Raw genomic sequence first — 12,843 nt, forward strand, 5'->3', positions numbered from 1 at the left:
AAAAAAAAAAAAAAAAAAAAAAGAAAGAAAGAAAAAAAAAGAAGCACCCCACAGTTTCAGCCTCAGAACTGTAGGAAATAAATTTTGTTTCTTTATAAGTTACCCAGTTTCAGATATTCTGTTATAAGCAACAAAAAATGGACTAAGACAGGAATATTACTGGGTTAAGAAATAAAAAAAGAACTATTGATACATGCAACAATCTGGATAAATCTCAAGGGCATTATGCTAAGTGAATAAAAGTCAATCTCAAAAGATTTCATACTATATAATTCCAATTATATAACTTTTTTTTTTTTTAAATGGAGTCTTACTCTGTCACCCAGGCTGGAGTACAGTGGCACAATCTTGGCTCACTCTTCATGCAACCTCTGCCTCCCAGATTCAAGCAATCTCCTTGCCTCAGCCTCCCAAGTAGCTGGGATTACAGGAGTGCACTACCACACTCGGGTAATTTTTGTATTTTTAGTAGAGGTGAGGTTTCACCATATTGGCTAGTCCAGTTTTGAACTCCTGACCTCAGGTGATCCACCCGCCTTGACCTCCCAAAGTGCTGTGATTACAGGCGTGAGCCACAGCGCCCGGCCTATATAACATTCTTACAATGAGAAAACAACAGAGATGGAGAACAGACTGGTAGTTGCAAAGGGACAGATATAGTGTGTTTGTGTATGTGTGTGTATATGTGTGTGTGCGCATGCCACTATAGTGGTAACACAAGGGAATTCCTTTGTGGGTCTATATCTTGATTGTGGTGGTGTATATACAAATATTTACAGGGATCAAATTGTATAGAAACAACATGCATGCGTATGCACAAACGTACACAGGAATGCATGTAAAACTGGTGAATACTGAATAAAGTCCTCTGTAATCTAGTTAACAGTAATGTACCCATGTCACTTTCCTGGTTTTGATATTATGCTGTGATTATATAAGATGTTCCCATGTGGGAATACTGGATGAATGTTACATGGGACTATAGGTACTATTTAATTTCCTGTGAGTCTGTAAGAGTTCAACATAAAAAGTAATTACAAAAGAAGAAAAGAAAAGGTGCTGGTGATGACAAGGTTGTTGGGAAAAGGGCTTGTGGGGTGCCTGCATAAACTGGCCATAAAAATATGGGACAATAGGCCGGGTGCGGTGGCTCAAGCCTGTAATCCCAGCACTTTGGGAGGCCAAGGCGGGCGGATCACGAGGTCAGGAGATCGAGACCATCCTGGCGAACACGGTGAAACCCCGTCTCTACTAAAAAAATACAAAAATCTAGCCGGGTGAGGTGGCAGCGCCTGTAGTCCCAGCTACTCGGGAGGCTGAGGCGGGAGAATGGCGTAAACCCGGAGGCGGAGCTTGCAGTGAGCTGAGATCCGGCCACTGCACTCCAGCCTGGGCGACAGAGCAAGACTCCGTCTCAAAAAAAAAAAAAAAAAAAAAAAAAGAGGACAGGTCTCCTGCCAGGGAACCCAAGATAGTGGGGAAACTGGTTGTTCACCTTGATCTTTTTTCCTAGTGTAGAAACAGTGGATTGGGGGAAAATATTCCACAAGTTTGGTGCCCTGCAGAATGGAGGGAGGGGAGTCACAAATGTGGAAGTCGGATTCTCTTACCCTCTGCTCAGAATTCTTTTCACTTCTCTGTGGCCCTGGGAACTGTTCTGTCTTCATATTTGAGTTATCGGATATTTCTGGTGTTAATCTCTGCGCTGTATATTTGGTTTTGGTTTTCTGTGGGAGTTGGGGGAGTGAAGCCAGCTTGCCTCTATGACACCATTTTGGAACGGGAAGCTACATTTCCGATTTCTTTGATTTGGAAACATACTGGGTTAAAATTAATGTGGAGTACTGACTGTGTTATCGGGCAACATTGTTTATCATGTAAAAGACCCTTGATCTGGACTACAGGGACGTGAGTAGACACATAGCCTCAGAAAGATTACATAACCTGAACTACAAAACATGGTGTAGGAATTAAGTCTTGGCTGCCATAGGTGGAGTCTTTTGTTACTGAGCATGACAGTTGTGTATGTTGGGAGCTACACTCATAAACTGATATAAGCTATTTTTGCCTGTCCTGTTTGAGGAATGGTCCATACCACCAACCAGACGGTCTTACTCCTTTCAATTGAACTGCCTATTTTGGCGGCTGGAAAGCAACACCTCGATAGTTGTAAGTATTCCCAATAAAGATGAATCTAACTCTTTCATGTTGACATGTTAGATGTCCTTCCTGTTTTTAAAATCCTGGTGCCAAGCTAAAGCTATGTTGTCTTTTGCATGTGAATGTCAATCTGAACTCAGGAAGTATGCTGCTGATCTTACATAGTGGTTGCAAGTAGGAAACAGACATACAATTGAGAAAATCAGCAAAGACACAAATTGATTATTCAAAGAGATTGATACAATTGAAAGTGAAGTTGGGAGTGTCGAGGGGCATTATAACATTTGTTCATGGGAAAGAGAAACCTGTACGTGGGAATAAACTCTGCGTCCATGGCTTGAGGGACAGTAGAGGCACGACAAGCAAAATTTTCAGATAATTATGGGATGAAGACAAATATGGGATTGTCTGATAATCATGAGATTAATTCCAAAATTTATTGACATTAAGCATATCCATCATTTCAGGGGCTCAACTGCAGGAAGTTCCTACCTATGCCAAATGATTGATTTTGCAAATTGATTTTACCAAAGTGTTAGGGTAGCATCCATCAAATAAATCAAATCCACCTCTATGTCCTCCCAACTTTCTCCATCTCAATTCCATTGTAAGCTCTTCCACAATTTTTTTTTCTATCCACTGTTTGCAATATGAATTAAGTACAACTCTCTTCTGCATCAAAATACGACGTTTTCAGAATTCGTCCTACTTTGTGCCTAGACCCATACTGAATGGCATTTTGGGTTTTCAGCTGCATATCCTTGTGCATATTTGATTAAAACCGTCATCATGTAGTGGAAAGGTTCAGGTTATCCAATGCTACATGACAAACCATCCTAGAACTTAATGGCTGAAAGCAACAACAATAACTTTATTATTACCTCTCACAGTTCTGAGGATTGACCCAGCTCAGCCAGATGGTTCTCAGTTAAGGTCTCTTATGTGATTGAAGAGAATTGGTACTGAGACTGGCATCATCTGAAGCTCGTCACTCCCATATCTGGTGACTCCACCGAGCAACGGTGCAGTTTAGCCAAGCAAAAATAATAGCCAATACATGACAGGAACCATGAGCTTCTGTCCGCCTTTAAGTGTAGCTTCCAAAGCATACAAGTGTTATACTCAGTAACAAGAAACTCCACTGTGGAAAACCAAGGCTTATTTTTTAAACTTTTTTTTCTTTTGTAGTCCAGGTTACACAGTCATCTGGGTCTAAGTGTCCAGTCACAGTCCTTTTAAGTACATACTGAGGGGCTTTTTAATGGTAAACAATGTTGCCTGATAACACATTCCATATTAATTTAACCCAGGATGGTTCCAACGAATCAGTGTTGAGAGAAGATCACCTGAGGCCAACTTACGAAGCAGCCCTAAGATCTGTTGAGAACCTTTTCCTCCCAGGACTTCCATGGACTTGGATTAACAAGTTTAATATAAGACCACCTGGACCTGTATTACCCAGTGCCCTTCACACTCTAACCCATTGGTCTTTTTTGTCAATTAGTTTTTGTAGGGGTTATAATAGCATTCAATTGTGGGGTCAAGGCTCACTGTAAAATGCAGCAAACATAGCAGTGTATCAATTCACAACTGTTGGTCAAAAGGCCTGCGAGGCACTCTCTCTGGGGGAATTTTAGCCGATATTCCAGTAGCCAACACTAGACGGCAGTAGGAGACTGCTTAGAAACTGGAGAGCGGCGCCCACCTTGCAGTGCGCAGGCGTCGTCAGTAGAGCTCGCGCAGGCGCATGGGTGAGGCGGCCTTGGCCACCAAGTTTCCGTTTCAGTAGCCGCCTTGGTGTCAGTAGGCGTTGCCACTTCCGGGCGTTCTGGACACTTGGGATACTGCAGAGTTCATGGCTGAGGTCGCTCCTTGCGTGGGACAAGAATCCTCCGCAATGGTTTGTTTTGGCTGCCCAGGAGGGGTGTCAAGTCGCCGCCTCAGGGTTCCCCGCCTCCAAAATGGAGCTCAGCGAGTCGTGCCTGCCACAGTGCACCTGGTTTTGCAGCCTAAGCGGGTCACTTTAGTGCATCCTCCTCGCGGATTGGAACCTGTCTGCACCCCCATAGCCCGAATGAGACCCAGGTCACACAGGGGCTCAGATGTTCTCCTCCGCCCCTGGCCATGATCCCCCAACCAGCCACCGGAGTTTCCGGGCCTCAGGCGCTTTGGAAACATTTGTACGTCGGTGAATGGCAGGTACCTATCTGCTTTGGCTACATCATTGTCTGCACCACTCCTGTCAGCTCGGTTGCAGCCTGGATTTGAATCAGAAACTTTGCATGGTGGATAAGGGTTGTAAATATCCAGATGAAATTGCCCTCATCAAAGGAAGCTCAGATGAGAGATTTCTGCCTAGAAGCCAAAAGTCGCCCCTAAAGGAAAGAGTCAGTTTCAAGTATTTGCAACCTCAGGACAGTGTCAATGTTAGATCACCACAATGCTGCCCGTCAAGGAAGAACTCTATTGCTCCCTGGCTTCTCTCCTTGAGCCCTAAACACAGTAGATTCAGAAACTAAATCAGCAAATGGGGGAAGATTCTTAACCGTGCTAGGTCGGAAATCATGAGTCAGAGGGCCTTCCCTTCCTCGAGTTCAGGCTTCCACTTGACTGCAGATCAGAACTGGAAGAGACAGTGAAAATGTAAGTTTAAATCAAGATTGTCGTTTTCACTTTTATATACGTAAGGCCATTTTAAATGAGTCACGGGCAGATATTTATTAAATAAAATGACCAGAAAAATTAATGGGATTTGACCTAACTTTTATCCTGGGGTGGGGGAAGAACTAGCGCTACAGAATACATTTAAGCTGCGAGAGGTGGCTCATGCCTGTAATTCCAGCACTTTAGGAGGCCGAGATGGGAGAATCACTTGAGGCCAGGAGTTTGAAACCATTCTCATCGACATAGCGAGTCAACATAGGGAGACTCCATCTCTATTTATTTTTTAAAATAAAAAAGAATAAATTTAAAAGGAAAGAGGTGTAAAAACGACAGCTACTTAGTAATTAAATTCTGTGAGTCACGGTTTGTTCGTGGGAATGATTCTATTTGAATGTTATAATAATTTTGTTTCTAATTTCAGAAAGTATTTTGGTCCTTCTGATCAAGTCTTTGTATCTGTGTAAATCATGAGATAAAGAAACACCTTTCCAAAAAAGAAGTTGAGATCTTGTGATTCAGGACTTAAGCATTCTGAGTGTCAAGGGGGTGTAGTGTCAGTGTTGAGATGTGTGGCCCTGTCCCTGTTGGTGTTCTTGGTTTGAGACTTACGTCACGAAAGAGTCAGACAGTGTTGACTAGGTAAAGGAGTTCTGTGGTGTTTATGGTTTGGTCTCTGGTAATTTTGCTGAGCCAGAAAGGGAATTCCAGCTTTGATGTCCATGGCAGGCTGCCCAATGGTGGGTGGGAGCAGTGCCTGCTGTGCTTTCAGGACTGTGTCCATCACTTCCTGTCCAGGTGGACACTCTAGCGCAGGCTTCCCTTGGTGGATGGGAACCTAGTCTCCCTGTGCATTTACTGCCATGCTCATCATGTACTGGGGATCATCAGCCCACCTTTTAAGCCCAGCCCACAATTGACCAGTTATCTTGTGGATGATAGTGTAACTGTCTGTCGTCAAGCTTCCCATACAACTATCTGCATCTGGTTTGGACTGGCTAAACCAGGCCACACCAAAGGGCAGGGGAGCCTTAGATACAAAACGCTGAAGAGAGAGCCTTAGATACATAACACTTATTTCAGGTGTGAGGGAGCATGTAAAGGCATCCTGATTGCATCGTTAGGAAGTATTCATTATCATTATTGCATTTTTATATGCAACATTTAAACTACTAACTTATTTTAAAATAATTTTAGACTTACAAAGAAGTTGCAATAATAGTATGGTGAATTGGTGTTTTTCATTCAGCTTCCTCTAATGTTGCATAGCCTTAATAAAATTATTGAAACCAGAAAACTAATATTGACATGATGCTGTTAACTGATCTGCAGACCTTATTTGAGTTTCATCAGTTGTCCCACTGCTGTCCACCTTATGGTGCAATCCAGAATCCAGTGTTGCAATTCATTATTGTGTTTTCTTACTCTCCTCCATCCTGGGATAGTTCTTCCTTAAGGCTTACCTCTCTGGTAAGCCTTGGATAGTCTTGTCTGTGCATTGATGCAGCCTCGCCCTCAGCCAGGAATTTGAGGAAGACTCCACAAGGACATCTGGTGCTTACCTCTGCACAGTTCTTCTTTGATACCATACCTCAGAGACTCCACCCTCACCAGCTGCCCTGAATGTCCTCATTGCTGCAGAACTGCTGTCCTCTGCTCAGATCCCAGCTATCTGCACTGCAGTTGGGAAACTGTTCTTTGGCAAATAACTTGTTTATCTAAGGGCTCACCCTGTAAATGTCCATCCCCTCAGGAATTGCAGTCTTGTGCTACCTGTTGTCTGGTACCTAAACACAGTGACTTCATATGTTTTATTCAGTGTGCAGTTTTATAGTTGTTAATGTCAAGAGAGCTAGTCTGGTTTCAGTTAACATGATCATGGCTAGAAATGGGAGAATCCTCACTTTCATCTCGAAGTCTATTTTAGCAGAGTATACACTTCTACATTGGCTGTTTCATTCTTTCACTCTTTAATGAGGAAATTCCTTATTAGTACTATTCATGTCCTTGGTTAGCAGACCAGTCATGCTTTCAGGAGTTCAGTTTTCACACCATCTTCTCTTCGGTTCAAATTACTATTACTTTCTTTTTCTGTTTCCCCATACCTGGCTCCATGAAAATGTATTTATTATCACATTTTAGTGTGAGGAGGCCATTAAGGGGGGATATTTGTGAAAGAATATAGGCAAACTGTTACGTAGAATGTCTTCAGTTCTGTAAGGTGTTTGGCATGTAAGGTGCTTGTCCTACATATTTCTTTGAAATTAGTACACAGTCATAAAACTTTAAATAATCAGTATACAGATTGTTCTGTTAGAAGAAGCACTTGTGTTTTCCATGTTTCTGTTTCTACTTGTGAGTCATATTTCTGTTGCTGAGATAACCTATTATTATATCCTATTTTACTTATAATACGTTTTGTAAGAAAGAAAGACTGATGTCACTCATTGTAGGTGTAAAACAGGCTTACCATGAAATGAAAGCCTTTGTTCAACTTAGAGTCCTGTTGTTTCTGTTTTCATACTCTTGTTGCTAATATACAGAAGCAGCAGCTACAAGAGCTGAAAGATGACTCTGTACACTTAATGTCTTTAGTTGAAAGAATTATTCAGCTAAAGAAACACAGTCATTAGCTATGGAATTTGAGAGCCTCAACAGTTTCAATGGCAAATACAAAAGTATTTTAAAAAAATGAACTCAAACAGTGTGATAAATTTTTATATAAAAATAAAGTTTGAATTTATGTTTTGTTTTAATGCCTTTCTGAATTACTGGTTAGACTAAAATCTGTAAAAATGCAGTGTATTAAGTGCATATACCATAATCAAAAGTTTGAAGTGTCACATTTCTTCTATAATGGGGAGAAATTAAGCACATTTGGTAAACATTTTTTATATTCAAACCTGGATTTTAAGATAAGTTAAATAATTACTTTCAATCACTGTCAAGGCTCTTGATTCACATTTTGGGGTTGTTTCTTTTCTTAATGCAAGACTAACTTTGTGTTGTTGTTTTTTAGAGATTGGGGTCTTGTTCTGTCACCTAGGCTGGCCTGCAGTGGTGTGGTGATGGCTCACTGCACCCTCAAACTCCTGGGCTCAAGCGATTCTTCTGCCTCAGTCTCCTGAGTAACTGGGACTATAGGCACGCACCACCACTCCTGACTAATCAAAAAAAAATATTTTTTTGGCCAGGCACGGTGGCTCATACCTGTAATCCCAGCATGTAGGGAGGCTGAGACGGGTGGATCACTTGAGGTTGGGAGTTTGAGACCAGCCTGGTCAACATGGTGAAACCCTGCCTTTACCAAAAAATACAAAAATTAGCTGGGCTTGGTGATGTGTGCTGGTAGTCCCAGCTACTCGGGAGGCTAAGGTGGGAGAATCACTTGAACCTGGGCAGCCGAGGCTGCAGTGAGCTGAGATTGCACCACTGTGCTCTAGTACTCCAGCCTGGGTGACAGAGTGAGACCCTGTCTCAAAAAAAAATTTTTTTTTTTTGTAGAGATGGGATCTCACTGTGTTGCCTAGGCATTTCTTGAACTCCTGGCCTCAAATTATCCTCCTGCCTCAGCTTCCCAAAGTGTCAGGATTACAGGTGTGAGCCACCATGCCTGTCTGTAATACCTAATTTTTGACCATTTCTTGAAATTGGTATTTTATCAGATAATCTAAGTTATAATGCAGTTGATCTTTTAAAAGGACATACTGTCTCTCTAAGTAGAAATGACTCCAAAATGTTTTTGGGAAGTTTGATACTTTTTATGTCTAAGGTAGCCTCAACCAGAAAAGTGACAATTTAAAATTGACAAAATTATATTTTTAAAACTTCAAAATGATAAATAATTTTTAACTAATAAAGTTCGCCTCAAGCTAGTAAACTTAAGTCTGTAAGGAAATTAAAATTAAATATTAGTTTAATAACAACTAAATATTTATTTACTAGAAGCTGCCTCTCTTTATTGGTAATTTATTTTTGCTTATAAAATTTTCTGAAGATCTTTGCTTAAAGACCTTGATATTTGAAGCAGTTGGACAATTGATGAGGAAATTGCCTTTATGATTATGAAAACCTCAGGTTTATAAAATGCATCTATTAATAATTTCTGTAATGGTGATCAAAATATAAAACTTAACAAGACATTAATATCTCACTGGAAGTGTATATGGGTTTCTGAGCAATTAAAACATTCATAAGCAGAATAAAATGCAGTCTCAGAAAACTAGAAATATCAGGGAACTTGCTTAACTTTGTAAAAGGCATCTACAAAAATCCTACAGCTAACATCATATTTAATGGTAAAGATGGAATGTTTTCCTCCTAAGGTCGGGAACAAGGCAAGGGAGTCTATTTTCACCACTTCTATTCATTTTTGTATGGGAAGTCCTAACTAGTGTAATGAGGCAAAAACGCATACAGATTGGAAAATAAGTGATGAACTGTCTATTCACAGACATTATTGCCGATGTAGAAGATCCCAGGGAATCTATAAAGAATTCATAGGACAAATAAATAAGGTTAGCAAGTTCACAGACTACCAAGTAAATTAATATAAAGTAATAAAATATATTTCTATAGACTATAAACAATCGTCTGTGGAACAATTCACATTTGAATTGTTCACTGTCTGTCTCTTTGAACAATTCAAATTTGAAATTAAAAGCAATTTAAAAGGGTATCAAAAATTAAATATCTATGCCTGAATCAAACAAAATGTGTGTGGATCTGTATGCGGAAAAGTTCAAAAACTGGGACATAAAGATCTAAATCAATGGAGAGATATACTGTAGCCATGGACTGGAAGACTCATTGTTAGATGTCAGTATTCTTCACCTTGATATGTACATTCAAAGCAAACCTAACAGCCTGGGAGGATTTTTTTTGGGGGGAGTCATATTGTAAAGCTGATTCTAAAATGTGTAAGGAAAGGCAAAAGAACTAGAATAGCCAAGACAATTTTGTAAAAGAAGAACAAAGTTTAGGGACCTGATTCTGAGGCTTTTATAAAGGTGTAGTAATCAAGACGGTATCTTATTGGTGAATGGAAGAACATACAGATCGATGGAACGTAATGGAATATCCAGAAATAGACCCACACAAAAATGGCCAATTGAGTTTTCCTTTTTAATCAAAAGTAAGAAAATTTATTTTGCAGAGGGGTTGGTTTTAAAAAAATATTTAGATTGATTTTATTGGATAAGCAGTGTATGAATATATGTGTTCTATTCAAAATGATAGAAGTCTATAGAGCTAAAAGTGAAAGTCTCCATTACCTCACCCCAATCAGTTTTTGTTTTGTTGTAATTTTGTTCTTTTATTTTTCATTTTTTTCTGTTTTAAAATTTTATTTTAAGTTCTTGGATACATGTGCAGGACGTGCAGGTTTGTTACATGGTGGTTTGCTGCACCTATCAACCCATCACCTAGTATTAAGCCCTTCATGCATTAGCTATTTATCCTGATGCTTTCCCTTCCCCTGCCCCCACTGACAGGCCCCAGTGTGTGCTGTTCCCCTCTCTGTGTCCATATGTTCTAATTGTTCAGCTCCCACTTATGAGTGAGAACATGCAGTGTTTGGTTTTCTGTTCCTGTGTTAGTTTGCTGAGGATAATGGCTTCCGGCTTCATCTATGTCCCTGCAAAGGACATGATCTCATTCCTTTTTATGGCTGCATAGTATTCCATAGTATATGTGTGCCACATTGTCTTTTTTTTTTTTTTTTTTGAGACGGAGTCTTGCTGTGTCGCCCAGGCTGGAGTGCAGTGGCTCGATCTCGGCTCACTGCAAGCTCCGCCTCCCGGGTTCACACCATTCTCCTGCCTCAGCCTGCTGAGTAGCTGGGACTACAGGCACCCGCCACCACGCCTGGCTAATTTTTTGTATTTTTTTTTTTAGTAGAGACGGGGTTTCACCGTGGTCTCGATCTCCTGACCTTGTGATCCGCCCGCCTTGGCCTCCCAAAGTGCTGGGATTACAGGTGTGAGCCACTGCGCCCGGCCACGTTTTCTTTATCTAGTCTATCATTGATGGACATTTGGGCTGATTCCATGTCTTTGCTATTGTGAATAGTGCTGCAGTAAACATACATGTGCATGTATCTTTATAATAGAATGATTTACATTCCTTTGTGTTTATACCCAGTAATGGGAATGTTGGGTCAAATGGTACTTCTAGTTCTAGATCCTTGAGGAATTGCCACTGTTTTCCACAATTGTTGAACTAATTTACATTCCCACCAATAGTATAAAAGCATTCCTGTTTCTCCACAGCCTTGCCAGCAACCGTTGTTTCTTGACTTTTTAAATAATCACCATTTTGACTGGCATGACATGGCATCTTGTGATTTTGATTTGCATTTCTCTAATGATCAGTGATGTTGAGCTTTTTTTTCATATGTTTGTGTGTCACATAAATGTCTTCTTTTGAGAATTGTATGTTCATATCGTTTGCCTACTTTTTGATGTTTTTTTTTTTTCTTGTAAATTTGTTTAAGTTCTTTGTAGATTCTGGATATTAGACCTTTGTCAGATGAATAGATTGCAAAAACATTCTCCCATTCTGTAGTTTGTCTGTTCACTCTGATGATAGTTTCTTTTGCTGTGCAGAAGGTCTTTAATTAGGTCCCATTTGTCAATTTTGCTTTTGTTGCAACTGCTTTTGGTGTTTTGGTCATGAAATCTTTTCCCATGCCTATGTCCTGAATGGTGTTGCCTAGATTTTCTTCTAGGGTTTTTATAGTTTTGGGTTTTACATTTAAGTCTCTAATCCATCTTGAGTTAATTTTTGTGTAAGATGTAAGGAAGGGGTCCAGTTTCAGTTTTATGCATATGGCTAGCCAGTTTTCCCAGCACCATTTATTAAATAGGGAATCCTTTCCCCATTTCTTGTTTGTGTCAGGTTTGTCAAAGATCAGATGGTTATAGATGTGTGGACTTATTTCTGAGATCTCTATTCTGTTCCATTGGTCTGTGTGTCTGTTTTGGTACCAGTACCATGTTGTAGCCTTGTAGTATAGTTTGAAGTCAGGTAGAGTTTATATAATGGTTTAGTCAGGATGGCAAAACCATGTATCCAAAGGAGAAGGTACCTAACCATGCCTAGGAAGGAAAGGAGTTGTTTCGTAGAAGGGGTTGGGGTTTGAGAGATTAGCCGGACATGATCAGCAGGGAGAGCACGTGTGTTTTCATGAAGAAAGATGCCAAGATAGGTAACGGATGAGGAAGAAATTTGGGCTTTAGAGGGTGATACATGATATCCTTTTGAGAACAGATGTTGGAGGAGCAGGAGGGTGTCCTGTTGGGAAGATTTGTAGGATGGGCTATAAAGTAGAGGATTGTCAAAATATTGAATAAGGTAAGAAGCAGATGGATGGAAAGAAAGTAAATCATGAGAAAGGGCTTGACTGAAGTAACGGGGGCTGTCCCTGAAGCCTTGTGGCAGTACAGCCCAGGTAAGTTGCTAGGACTGATGGGTGTCAGGGTCAGTCCAAGTGAAAGTGAAGAGAGGCTGGGATGAAGGGTATAAAGGAATAGTAAAGAAAGCATGTTTGAGATCCAGAACAGAATAATGGGTTGTGGAGGGAGGTATTGAGGATAGGAGAGTATATGGGTTTGTCACCACGGGGTGGATAGGCAAGACAATTTGGTTGATAAGATGAAAATCTTGGACTAGCCTGTAAGACTTGTCCGGTTTTTGGACAGGTAGGACAGGAGAGTTGTAAGGAGAGTTTGTAGACTTTAAGAGGCCATGTTGTAACAGGCTGGTGATAACAGGCTTTAACCTTTTTAAAGCCTGCTGTGGGATGGGATATTGGCATTGAGCAGGGTAAGGGTGATTAGGTTTTAATGGGATGATAAGGGGTGCATGATTGGTTGCCAAGGAGGGAGTAGAGGTATCCTGTACTTGTCGATTAAGGTAGGGAGATACAAGGGGAGGATGTGAAGGAGGCTTTGAACTGGGGAAAAAGGTGGCAGTGAGGTGTGGTTGTAGCCCAGGAATAGTCAGGGTAGCAGATAATTTAGT

The sequence above is a fragment of the Mandrillus leucophaeus genome, unplaced genomic scaffold (assembly GCF_000951045.1).
Source record: "Mandrillus leucophaeus isolate KB7577 unplaced genomic scaffold, Mleu.le_1.0 Scaffold151, whole genome shotgun sequence".
NCBI classification, from domain to species: Eukaryota; Metazoa; Chordata; class Mammalia; order Primates; family Cercopithecidae; genus Mandrillus; species Mandrillus leucophaeus.